At 35.6% G+C, this 14,374-nt stretch overlaps 1 pseudogene; it reads left to right on the top strand.

The window, feature by feature from the left end:
• LOC101031742 (uncharacterized) overlaps positions 1-13,913 on the top strand; it is a 32,091-nt pseudogene extending 18,178 nt beyond the window's left edge.
• Positions 13,914-14,374: the final 461 nt, after the last annotated feature.

The following is a 14,374-nucleotide window of genomic DNA, read 5'->3' on the forward strand; positions in this document are numbered from 1 at the left end:
CCTGAGTTTAGGCTAACAGTTTAAAATAGGCTTCCTGGAAAGAACGTTCTCAGTAAAAATAACTGAAAATTCAATTGTAAGCCAAAGCTATCTTTGGAATACTTAATCTCCGTTTCTTCCTTTCAGTATCATTCAGAGACAAGGCATCTCTCTCTAAATAAGCAGGTTTTCTTCTACTGGGTTGTAATTACTGCTTTTCATAATCAGTTCATCATCAAAACTACATTTTACACTTGTTATGTTGATGTCACTTTTTCAGTATTATCAGAAAAACAAAATTCCTTTATGAATAAACATTTACTATAATTATTGTTTTTATGATCACTAACAATTACACTATATATATTCTAGACAAGAAACTTGTCAAGCCACTTGGAAGGAAGTAATAAATGGGCTTGACTTAATGGAGCTTACATGCCAGTTGTGAGATAATTAATCAACAAAAATATAATTAATATATAATATAACACAATATCAGGCAAGTACAAGGACTCAATAAATTCCTGCTAAAATGTAAGTTCCTCAGAAGCAAACATCTTGCTCTGTTGTGTGTATAGACCTATATCAATTACTAGAACAGAACCTGATACATGTTAGCCACTTAATAAGCATTTTATGAGTGATCTAACTAACAACACCTGATAAAATTTATTTCCCATAAACTGTAGGCATCAAACATCTCAATCTTGACCATATCTGGCCTTCTGTGTCACTTAAACTCATAACATGCACAGATTATAGAAAAGTTGAATGAGGAACAAGAAAAACCTGAAATAGAAAACTTTAAAAATATTCTTAGGAACACAGAACAGCATACATAGGGTTTTCTATTAAATCAATGGGATTTGTATCATGAATATGACCCTGATGGCAAGACTCATGTCTATCATTTTTAATACAGATTATAATCTAATCATCTCTAGGAGAGGAGTGATCTTGTCTATTTTGTTTTCAGTACCTAGTAGGTACTCAGTAAATAGTTATAAAGATACTAATAAATTAAATAATCCATAGCTTGTTTGGAGCCTAATAACATAGAAAGAGTTCTTGGAACATTTATTCAATAAATAAAGGAACAATAAATGTATAAATATTTAGTAAAGACATATATAAATTGGGTATTTGTTTTCATCCATTAAGTATAGAATCCTTACACTATTAGGTTGTAAAAAATTAAAAACAATTACATTTGAGAAAATATGGCCTATTTGACAGTGCATTGTTTTTTCTTTTTTTGTATCTTTTTTTAAATTATACTTTAAGTTCTGGGGTACATGTGCAGATCTTGCAGGATTGTTACATAGGTATACACATACTATGGTGCTTTGCTGCCTCCATCGCCCCGTCACCTAAATTAGGTATTTCTCCTAATGCTATCCCTCCCCAATCTCCCCACCCACTGCTTTTCCTCCCCTAGTCCCCCACCCCTGAATAGACCCCAGTGTGTGATGCTCCCCTCCCTGTGTCCATGTGTTCTCACTGTTCAACACCTGCCTATGAGTGAGAACATGCAGTGTTTGGTTTTCTGTTCTTGTGTCAGTTTGCTGAGAATGATGGTTTCCAGATTCATCCATGTCCCTGCAAAGGACATGAACTCATCCTTTTTTTATGGCTGCACAGTATTCCATGGTGTATATGTGCCACATTTTCTTTGTCCAGTCTATCATTGATAGGCATTTGGGTTGGTTCCAAGTCTTTGCTATTGTAAACAGTGCCACAATGAACATTCATATGCATGTGGCTTTATAACAGAATGATTTATAATCCTTTGGGTATATAACCAGTAATGGGATTTCTGGGTCGAATGGTATTTCTATTTACAGACCCCTGAGGAATCGCCACACGGTCTTCCACAATGGCTGCACTAATTTGCACTCCCACTAACAGTGTAAAAGCATTCCTATTTCTCCACATCCTCTTCAGGATCTGTTGTCTCCAGGTTTTTTAATGACTGCCATTCTAACTGGCATGAGATGGTATCTCAATGTGGTTTTGATTTGCATTTCTCTAATGACCAGTGATGATGAACATTTTTTCATACATTTGTTGGCCTCATGTATGTCTTCTTTTGTAAAGTGCCTGTTCATATCCTTTGCCCACTTTTTGATGGGGTTGTTTTTTTTCTGGTAAATTAGAACAGTTTTAGGTCCACAACAGAACTGAGCAGAAAGTATAGAGATTTCCCATATGTCTTTGCCCCTTCACATGTGTGTCTTTCCCCACAACCAGCATCTCCACAAAAATGGTATATTTATGATAATTGATGAACCTACATTGACACATTATTGTCACCCAGAGATCATAGTTTACATTAATATTTTCTCCCAATGTAATGCTGTACATTGTTTGGGTTTTGACCAATGTACAATGACATATATTTTCCATTATAGTATTATACAGAGTAGTTTCACTGCCCTAAAAATTTCCTGTGCTCCACCTATTAATCTCTCCCTCCCTGTTGGCAACCACTGATATTTTTACTGTTTCTATAGTTTTGCTTTTCTACAAAGTCATATAGCTGGAATCATACAGTATGTATCCTTTTAATTTGGCTACAGTACTTTCATGTAGATGTACATTTAAATTTCCTCGTGTTTTTCCATGGCTTAATAGCTCATTTCTTTTTAACACTGAATAATCAATTGTCTGGATGTACTACAGTTTATTTCTAAATTCACTTAATGAAAGATATCTTGGTTGCTTCCAAGTTTGGGCAAAATTTGGCTTTATCTTTTGATTTAAAGAAAAGTTCTATGAGTAAAGCTGCTATGAATATCCATGTGCAGGTTTTTGTGTGGACATAAATTTTCAGTTCATTTGGATAAACACCATATGGGTAATAACGTGTTTAGTTTTGTAAGAAACTGCCAAACATCTTCCAAAGTGACTGTTTATTTTTAATTCACACCAGCAATGAAAGAGAATTCCTTTATAAAATCAGCAGATCTCATGAGACTTACTCACTATCACGAGAACAGCATGGGAAAGATCTGCCCCCATGATTCATTTACTTCCCACCAGGTCTCTCCCAGAGCACATGGGAATTCAAGATGAGATTTGGGTGGGGACAAAGCCAATCCATATTCTGTATTTATTTATATAATCAAGTACTGTTTTTCTTTTTTGGCCTGTTGCTGATGTGATGAATTACATTAACTGATTTTCATAGAATTTTATTTGTTAACTATAGAAATAAAGTGAAAATGGCAGCAACAATTAAAATGAATGCAATATAAAAACTATAGAAAGGAATAGAGGAGATAAATAATTTAATAGAAATGGGATGAGTAACGAAGAAATGTAGATAAAGGTATGCCCACTCTTATAGTACCAGAAAAATTTCTTACAAGAATATAAATGCTAAATTATCATCTAATCAGAATTAAAAGCTGCTCTGCTAGCATACTTGTATTCACACTGTCTAGGGAATATTTTAGAATGAAAATAACTATATAAAATTTTAAAGAATATTACATAGCTGCTATAATTATTTTAAATGATACTTGAGCATATTTGATTCATGGATACTTTCCTAAAAGTTACAAGAAGACAGAACCACTTAACATTACACATAATATTGGACTGCTGACTTCTGAAATGCTTCCTGAGCATAAGGTAATAAACCCATATCTTGTTTAAATAAATGTCATTCCCAGGACTTGTCACCAGCACCTGAATATAGTCTCAATTACCACATTTCTGAAAGACTTTTCAATTCAAAATGTGTACATTGAGGAGTCACTGATTTAAGGTCTTGAGGCAAAATATATGAATAATGGATTGGAAGACCTTGTTGCCAGAAAATAAAGATGCCTTTAAATAGACCTATAGTAGTTTTAAAAGATCAAAGGTGTGTCAGGTAAAAGAGCTCCCACTGGCCAAAATGTGAAAAAATGAAACATCAAAAAGAGGATAATAATTACAATTATTTGGAACATGTTTCCTCTGTGAAAAGCTTTGGAGTACATAAGGATAATTGCAAATGAAAATGTTAATTCAAAATGTACAAAAGTGAATTGTAAATATAAAAGAACACCATAACAGAATATACTACAATACAATGGCAACCTGCTTGGAATTTCCTCTTTTTTAAATTAAGCATTGCTATATATATTTTTGTCTCCTTTACATAAAGGATAGTTGCTATAAGAAACTGTAGGAAAGCCACCTAATTCTGGAATATTATGACACCATAAAAAATCAGGAGGAATAATCAGCACTGGTATTCAGGTTCACATGCAATGATTTGACACATGAAAATACAGCAATGAGTTGCAAAACTCCAGAGACAAGAACCGAATACATAAATACAGTATATCATTTTCTTAAAGCAGAAATATCTAGATAACCTAACATCTTAAAATAAATTGCTAATAAGGTACAAAGAGATAACTTTTAAAAGAAGAAAGATATTTCCAGATAAAAAGTTGATAGCCATGTAAATAGGGGGAAACACCAAAATCTAAAATCATGCATGGATTTGTAAAGTCCAGTTGATGTAGTAATGAGCTTTGACTCAAGAAGAGGCTCAGTCAGTGAATGTTGGTTCAGGTTTGAATATTTTTTAAAGATAAAATTAGATCCCGTGTCTTGGTCAGAATTAGCATCTATGGTTGGTTCGATACAGTGCTCTTTATCTTTATGGTCTGCCAATATTTCTGTAATTGTAGGTAGGTAGAGACATATATAGAGCTATTAAACAAATAAAGCAATTCTTTAAAATGTATATAGGTATATGTGCGTTATGTATAAAATTCTACATAATTTATACAGCAAAGCAGTACAAAGTTCACTGAAGAAGTGAGAAAGCTGTTTGTTTAGTTAATTGACCTCTTCTAAAAGAATAATAAAACTCTGTATCTCCTCAAAAACTGAAAGACTATACCTTGAGTCTCCCTCTAAGAAAAATGGTTATATCTTGAGATAGGATCCTACTTTAACTCTAGAGATGTGTTTTTATATTTCGAAAAGGTATGAAGCCCATAACTTTAGATAAATCAAAGCTTTAAAAATATTCCTAAAAGGCCAATTTTAAACATTCCTATTTTAATACTTTATATTTGTAGTAATAACTTTATTATCATGGGAACAATTTGTGTATGATTAAGATACTGGAGATAATTGAGAATTTTTAACATATTAAGCTTGATTGTGATTGCACAGATAAAAAAGTTGACTATAATCTGCATTTAAATGTCTAACAATACTTACTCTATTTTGTTTTCATGATATTTGTGTAAGGATATTTAAATAGTTTTAAAAATCAATTCATGTATTTATAACTTTATCGAGTATTGGAAATGTGGTACTCAATACTCTTCTCAATACACAAATATTTTTCTGTTATTAACACTCCCTGTGACATTTGTGTAAGGCCCATAATACTTTCCAAAGGCCAAACTGAATAAAAAATTATTCCAGGACAACATGCACAAAAAAATTTAGTTAGTAGCCATGGTTCTTCAAATTGGAAGAATGAATGCTGCAGGAATTATACATAAACATACACACACACACACACAAACACATACACACACAGAGAATGTACACCAAAAGAGGAAATACGACATAACAAATAAGGCAGCTCAACAAATAATTTTTCATTATCTTAAATAAATTAGTGACAAGATTTTTATTTCCTAAGAAACCACACAAAAGCATTTAATGTTGTGTTTAAATGCTTTGAAATATAAAATAAAGACATCAGTAGGGCGAAGAAAATAAATTTTGAGCTGTTAGAGCTCTAAGAAACCAAGGGGAAAAAAAGATATTCTTCAGAGACAGAACATGTTAGAGGCAATACAAATTGAACAGACATGACTGAAAACAAACAAGAAAATAATTAGCAGAATTGAGGTTTATATTATTCCATCCTTGTGCTGCTAATAAAGACATATTGAAGACTGGGTAATTTTAAAAGGATAGAAATTTAATTGACTCACAGTTCAGCAGGTCTGGGGAGGTCTCAGAAAACTTACACTCATGGTGGAAAGGAAGCAAACATGTCCTTCTTCACATGGCAGCAAAAAAAGAGAAGAAAAAGAAGTCAGCAAAGGGAGAAGCCCCTTATAAAACCATCAGATCTCATGAGAACTTACTATCATGAGAATAGAATGGGAGAAACCATCCCCATTATTCAATTACCTCCCACTGGGTTCCTCCCATGACACATGAAGATTATGGGAACTACAATTCAAGATGTGATTTGGGTGGGGACACAGCCAAACACTATGAAGGTTATTACCAAAATAACTAGAAAAGATCAAACCTGAAGAATAATCAGGGAATGTAGGAATGATAAATATGAGAGAAAAATCAAACATAAAAATTATTTAAATGTAAAAGGTAATAAATCTTCAGTAAAGGTTTTAATGTGTATACCAAAAGGAAACATCATCTCCAGAAAAAAATGAAATGAAATGTTAAATGCCAAATCATATAGTGGCAAAATACTGAACATCTAGCATGTTAAAAACTATTCAAATAGACATCAGTTGTGGAAATACAAGTCATGCAATGGTGGTGAGAAGTATGTTGACCTCAGCCTTCTACAGACCAGCATTGAACTCAATATGGAGCAAGTTACTCCAGTTTGAGAAAAAGATAATGTTTCGAAAACGTTATATCCAGCAGTTTTTCTTCAAGTGATAAAACAATAGAAAATATTTTAAGGCATATAATTACCAGATAATGCAGCTTTCTTTTTATATGTAAAACTCAAACAAAAAAGATACTTGATCACAAGATTCAACTAATTGGCTGTATAATTTAAAATAAAGAAATTGGGAATGATGTAAACAGAACAAATATGTGTCATGTCTGACCAGCAGACTCTGGCCAAGCGATGGGTGGAAAAATACACTGACACAGCTTTTTGGCCTGAGAGAGTGCAGCCAGGGGGCTTGAGCAAACAGCGGGTCCCACTGTGCCACCCTGATCAGCCAGAGAGGCTCCACATTTATTTAGTACAGATCTAATGACAAAGGTCTCGAGTAAACACCATTAGTGTATAATTAACATTGCCAACCCACCAAGTAGAGAGCAGTTCTGCCCTCAGATGATCAAAGGTCAGTCTTAGGACAACAAGCTATTTAGATAAACTCCCATACATTCCTTTTTTTACCTGCTCTTTGCTATTAGCTCAAGGTAAGAGTATTAGGCAGCCTTCACCTATAACCCCTTTACCAAAGCTTTGGCAAAACCTTCTGGCCTTTCAAAAAGGTCTCCATCTTTCTCTATTTTTCCCACCACCCTGACCGAACTCCTGCAAACACGGTGATGAGAAATAAATTAATAGACAATTGATGCTATTTTAAGAGTAAAGTTAGAGAAGAGTAAATAAATGATATGAAAGTTTACCATAGCAAAAAATGTTTTAAGTGAATAAAAGCTAGAGATAGTAAAGGGAAAGTTGGAATAAGTTAGGGGTTGGATGCTAATTTTCTCAAATTTTACAGAAACCTGCCAAAATGTATAATCTAGATTTGAAACATAAACATGTATTAAAACAAAATTGCTCCAAATTCTTAATAATTTTGAAAATCTGTTTTTTAATTAGTTATTTCATTATGATTTTAAAACTACACATTTACCTTAAGCTCTGCGATTCCATGTTCCCTTTCAATTTATTTTATTGGTTACATAAACATAAATGTATTTGTATTACTTTGTAGTTTCAAAAGAGCACAGGTACTATGAATTTAATTTGAAAAATTACACTTTTACTTTATTTTTTGAATATTTGAATTTTTATAAATGAACATATTTCTAATTTTAATAAACCATAGTGCCATTTTCTTTATAAAGGTAGTTCAAATTAATTATATTCATAGATGTTTTCCTAATACCACCAGACACCAAGAAGGCACCTATAAAATAACAGGTTTAGACATGACTAATCAACAAATCATTTGTAATTTAGAAACTTGCAATTGGGATTACATTGTTTTTGCAGAGACCACTCAAATCTTCTTCATTCTTTCATACTGTATTAACATGGATCAGACCTAACTGACTCTTAAGGAACAAATGAGCAGTTGTGTTCTCCAACCAACAAATTTCCAATTAAGGAAGTCCAATTAAAAGCTCATTTCTTTAATTGTGCAGAGATGTAATCAAGCTTAAAAGAGGCAGAAAAACAAGCTGTGTGCAGTTTATTTAGGAGAATGGGCATAGTTATTCTTAACTTTAATAATGTTAAAATAATGTGTATGGTTCCAAAATATGCATTAAATTTCTTCTCTGTTCTCTTCAGGATTAACAAGTAAAATAAAGCCACCATGCCAGTATATTGGAAATTACTAAAATCCAAAATATGAATTAAGATTTCAAAGCAGGCAGGTTTACAGCAAAAAAGCAATACTTTAAGTTCCATGTTTTCAAAACGATTGGAAAGCATATACAGGAACAGTATATATTATCTTCATGTTTCACAGGTTAGGATATCTGAATCCTAAAGCAATTATAGAATTTTCTACAATTCCTCAGGGAGATTATATCCAAGTGAAATTACTGTCACTGTTTATTTAATTGAACTGTACATCTCTTACTAAACCGACTTTTCCATTTGTTTTTAACAAGAAACTAGTTGGATTTTCACCAAAATTACAAGATGCCTAATTTATTGCAAGGGTTCTACTTTATATTAACACAATTCAATTAAATGGTCAGGGGAGTCAGTTGTATCAATTTTGTAATAAATATTTTGAAAACTATACTAAACTAAAAATATCTAGCATATTAATGTACCATGTAACATTCTATGTACTAAGATTCTCTCTTATAAACATTTCAGTAAAAGACAGTTTCACTTTCCAGTGAAAACATACATTATGCATGTAACCAAGCCAATTCAATCAGCAAAAAAAATATATATTAAGCTTATTTTCTTTAATGGTATTACTGTGCTACTTTATACAACCAAGTATAGGAATTAAACATGACATATCATATTTTAAAATGCAAGTTATAACTCCTTAAGAGAATCTTTTAAATTATTGCATGCTAATTTAAAAAGATATTCTCAAAAATGTTAATATTTATAATTAATCAAAGTACCTCAATCAATTTTTGCTGGGGGGCTGGTAGTTCAAAATGTGTAGAAAAAATACATTATTTCATTTATCTGAATCCTAAAAGAAGCTATTTCCTTGTATATCCAGTTCACTTAGAAAAAAGAAAGAAGCAGCAATACTTCAGAATTAACAGTTTCCAGCTTCATAAACATTTTCCCAAATAAAAGTCAAATTCTTTTCCTGTCATCTAATATCATACTTAAAATTAATCTTCACTTACAATTCAGGGAATGAGATGATCATGTAGGCATTTATCTATTAAATGCCTATGTATCTTTATCTTTACTGCCACAAAACATTTGAAAACAATATTAATTTGTCTTATTGCCAGCTATGAAAAACTTAATTACCACAGGTGAACTTAAGTTACTTCAAGAGCACTATAAAATATTAACAATGAGAAAAATGAAAAATATAGTTTATCTGTCACTAAACTTTTAGTGTTTAGTATTCAGATCTTTATAAACCTATACTCCTGACAAAATTAAGAAAGTATATTGGTTTTAAAAAATAAAAATAAAATCACAATTTCTCAAAAAAAGAAAGGCTATCTGGAAATTCTAAGTAACTTCTATTCTTTTTTGTTTGCTGTTTTTTTACAACATAAATATGTCAATGAAGAGAGTCAAATTCTGTAAAATAGTTTTAGAGATTTATTCTGAGCCAAATATGAGTGACCATGGCCTGTGACACATCCCTCAGGAGGTCCTGAGAACATGTGCCCAAGGCAGTCGGGGTGCAGCTTGGTTTTACACATTTTAGGGAGGCATGAGACATCAATCAAATACATTTAAGAAATACACTGGTTTGGTTCAGAAAGGTAGAACAATTCCAAGTGGTAGGGGGTTCCAGGCTATAGGTAAATTTAAACATTTTCTGGTTGACAATTGATTGAGTTTGTCTAAATATCTGGAATCAAACAGAAATGAATGTCTGGGTCAAGAAAATAGGTGTGCAGACCAAAATTGTATCATGCACATGAAGCTTGTACCTAGCAGGCTTCGGAGAGAATACATTACAAAATGTTTCTTATCAGATTTTAAGTCTGTGTTGATGTTAATGCCAGAGAGGTATAATGAGCCACGTTCAACCCCACTTCCCTTCATGGCCTGAACCAGTCTCACAGGTTAAATATTAAGAGCCCTGGTTGAGTAGAAAGTCCATTCAGATGGTTGGAGAGCCTTGGAATTTTATTTTTGGTGTACAAATATATACAATTTTTATTTGTCAATTTTAAAACAAGAAAGCTCTTTCCCTTCTTGGACTTCATTTTTTTCCTCTGTAAAATGAGGGGAGTCAGATTATTTCAGTTATTTGCCATCCTTTTTAGTAGAAGAAGCCTTCTGTTAAGTAGTCTTCAGCAGCATCTCAAAAAGCAGTTAAAAGTAGTCTTTGATCAAAATATTTTTAAGAAAATGTTATGTCAGTTATGTCACTACTGTATGACAGGATATGTTTACTATACAAATCAGGACAGAGGTTGCCTTTCAAAAAATTTTTTAATTTCAATAGTTTTTGGGGAACAGATGGTATTTCATTACATGGATAAGCTCTTTAGAAGTGAATTCTGAGATTTTGGTGTACACATCACCCGAGCAGTGTACAATGTACTCAATGTGTAGTTTTTTATCCCTCATCTCCCTCCCACCATTCTCCCCACTCCCCAAAATCCATTGTATTATTCTTATATCTTCATTTCCTCAAATAACTTCTAGGCTTAACTGTTTGCAAAGCAATGCAATGTTAACGATATACATCTTTCTTCTCCTTTTTTTTTTTTTTTTTTTTTTTTTTTTTTTTTTAGAGACGGGGTTTCACCATGTTAGCCAGGATGGTCTTGAACTCCTGACCTGGTGATCCACCCACCTCAGCTTCCTAAAGTGCTGGGATTACAGGCATGAGCCACTGCGCCCAGCTAAAGATATACATCTTAACAGAAATGTCTGAGAAGAATAATTTTGTTACTATCTTTCAAAGTGTGAAAGCAACTGGAGGAGGAAAAAATACAGTAAATTGAGCTCAATTAAGATTAAGGTACACTCAAGAGATGGGAAATTATTAACATACTGGGCTTTTCTACTGACTTCTACATCCACCATTTAATTGCAGAATAAAAAATTGAGATTTAAAATTTCCTTTTTTTTTTTTTTTTTTTTTGAGACAGAGTCTCACACTGTTGCCAAGGCTGGAGTGCAATGGCGCAATCTCGGCTCACTACAACTTCTGCCTCCCTGGTTTAAGAGTTTACAATCTAGTAGACAACAAATGAATGTTAAATGATGCAATGAACATAAAGAAAGTAGATTTAAAGAATTTTAGTTGTACAAATGCATATAGCATATTCAATTGAGTATACTATAAACTCAGTGCATCATATATTTTTATGCTGGATGACTATCCTTAAGGTTTCTCATCTGCCTTTCTAATATTCTTAACACTGTTTACTCTCCTTTCATTTCCATATCCTTGGCTCAACCCTCATCTCAATAGATATCTTGGTCTTTCTCAACTATACTTTTGTTTCTCTTTAGCTAAGTGCAGAATCTCCCCAAATTAACCTTTTAGCATATATGTCCCTACAGTCACTTCCCAAATCAGTTTGATCCATTCTCTTAAGGAGGTCTTGTATACATACTGATAATTTAGTAAAATATAAAATGTGGTCAAAATGTTGTCCAAAGGTCATTAAAAAATGTGAAAACTACTCATCTCACTTTGACTATAAAATAGCACAGATAACACATTTTTAGCAAGATGCCATCAAATGAATAAAAAGTCTTTGTTTTAAAATATACTAAAATGTAAAAGAGCACCACTATACAAAAGCAACTTTTCCAGGTCTCCTACAGTACCGAGCTCATATTTTGGTTTTGTTTTAGAAAATTTTTGTCTTTAATGCATTCCTTTGCAAAAATTTCCTGTAAGAGGAATATCTGCTTTTCAAAGTCAGTTAAGCTCACCTATACATGAACATTTCTTTTACAATATAAAATAAAGGTCTCTCATTTCTCTATTGTTTAATCTCAAAACTTACTTTAATTATGCAGATATTGCAATGTGATTTTTTATCCAACTATCATGTTGTAATGAACAGGGTGATAGTTCCCTTTAAAGGAAGAACTTGTTGCCGTAGTTGCTCTCCAACTTTTCAGGTACTGTTCCAGCTGCCCACCTCAATGTCATGCCCATTTCTGGCATCCCAGATCCAATGACTGCTCAAAATGCAGGCATTAAGATCCAACCTTCAGGCCCATAAGGGACAATTCTGAAGAACTGGTCTAATTCCAGAATTTCCCCCATGAGGTGAGTTGAGACTTTTGATAGACCTGCCTCAGAACTCGACATTTTTCTCTTCCCAGGCCTGCTTTGTTTTCTTCCTTTCCACGGATTTTGGTCCTGCAAACTAAATTTTGTCTCAGAGTCTCCTTCAGTGATTGTTAAGCAAGCAAAATAAATTGTTTTTTTTTTTAAGTCATCACATTACAGCTGAATACCTGTCAATAATTGTATAGGTATTTTTAAATTTCATAGTAGTTGCCTGCACCCAACAAGGCAGATCTTTTCTTGGAATGACTTGAGCAAAATCTTCAGTTGATGTTGCCTTACATGAAAAATTGTCAGATTAATTTGATTAGGGTACTATAATCATGTAGTCAAGCTGCTTAAAAAAAAAAAAAGTGCACTAGTCTCCTCTAATTGGGCTTCCAAGCTGGGGCTATTTCTGGAGCTGGTGTGGCTCCAACAAGACCATCCCAGCTATCGCTCTTCCACCTGCTCCTTAGAGAAGGGAAGATGAGCACTGGAGCTCGAAGTGCAGCCCGTCCTTGGCCTCCAAGTAGGAAAAGGACGGCACTGAGAAGCGGGGTCGGGGCAGGCCAAGCAAGCTGCCTTCGGTGAGACCCGGACAACGCTGGTAAAGAATGAGAAGGAGCCCAGCGAAGTGCCAACACTTAAGAGACCTCGGGGCAGACCAAAGGGAAGCAAAAACAAGGGCACTGCCAAGACTCGGGAAACCACCAGAGCTCCAGGAAGGAAATCAAGGGGCAGACCCAAAAAACTGGAGAAGGAGGAAGAAGAGGACATCTCACAGCAGTCTTTGGTGGAGGAGCAGTGACGGTGCGTGCTACCCGCTCCTCACTGGAGGAGCAGCTTCCTTCTGGAGCTGGACAGATTTGCTCTGCTCCCAACACCCCTGCCCCTTCCCCAAGCTCACCATCACTACCGCCTCCAGTCGCCAGCCCCATCTTCCACCTGTGCCCTCGCCACCACACTACACAGCACAACAGCCGCTGCAGGGCCCCCATGGGCTGAGTGGGGAAGTTTTCCCGTGCCCTCAGTTCCCAGCTCCTCCCACCCACCCACGCATATACACGTGCCCTCCCGTACAAGGCTAACGCACCACTTAACCGCACCCTGCAACTGCTGCGTTCCCACTACCTTGGTGATGGGGACATCGCTCTCTGAGGTTTGCAGGCACCCTCTCTGCTCCTCCACTGTTCACTCTGGCTTCCTATAGTGGTACCTGGGAGGGTTGCCCTGGCCATAAAAGGGGCCCAGCCCCATCCCATGCTGCCACGCCCTACTCCACTGCCCTAGCAGCAGCAGGTGTGGCCAATAGAGGCAGGTGCTGGCCCCTAAGATTCCTCGAGCCAAACTGTCTTTGTCAGCATGTGGGGCTCACACCTTTCATCCTTCCCTGCCTTCCCTAGTCCCTGCACTAAGTTGGACAGCCCCCTTTGGCTACAGGAAGGCAGGTGGGGTGTGAATTCCCTACACCCTCTTCAATGTGGCCCCAGCCCCCTTGCCCTCCACCTGGGATCTGAGCTCATATTGCGGTGATGGAGATGCAGTCACTTATTGTCCAGGTGAGGCCCACGAGCCCTATGGCCTCCACCTGAGGTGGGCTGGGGCCACTCCCTCCAACCCTACTTTGCTTCTGCCACTGGGTAATTTCCCCCTCCTCAGATGGGGCACCAATTACAATGAGTTCACGCTGCCCACTCCAAACCCTTCTGCTCCTCCCTGCCCTACCAAGGTTCTACTTTCATTTTTCCTCTGATTACAAACTACCTCTGGATAGCTGTGATGATTTTGTTCAGTGTTCCATTCTTCAACATCCATCACTGTTGCTGCTACCAGCGCCAAATGTTCGTCCTCATTGCCTCCGGTTCTGCCAACGATCCCCACCCCCAAGACACTGTTTGTGGGGAAGAGGGGCTGGGCATGGCAGGCTGGGTGACCGACTACCCCAGTCCCAGGGAAGGTGGGGCCCTGCCCCTAGGATGCTGTAGCAGAGTGAG

Source organism: Saimiri boliviensis, chromosome X (assembly GCF_048565385.1).
Source record: "Saimiri boliviensis isolate mSaiBol1 chromosome X, mSaiBol1.pri, whole genome shotgun sequence".
Classification (NCBI taxonomy): Eukaryota; Metazoa; Chordata; class Mammalia; order Primates; family Cebidae; genus Saimiri; species Saimiri boliviensis.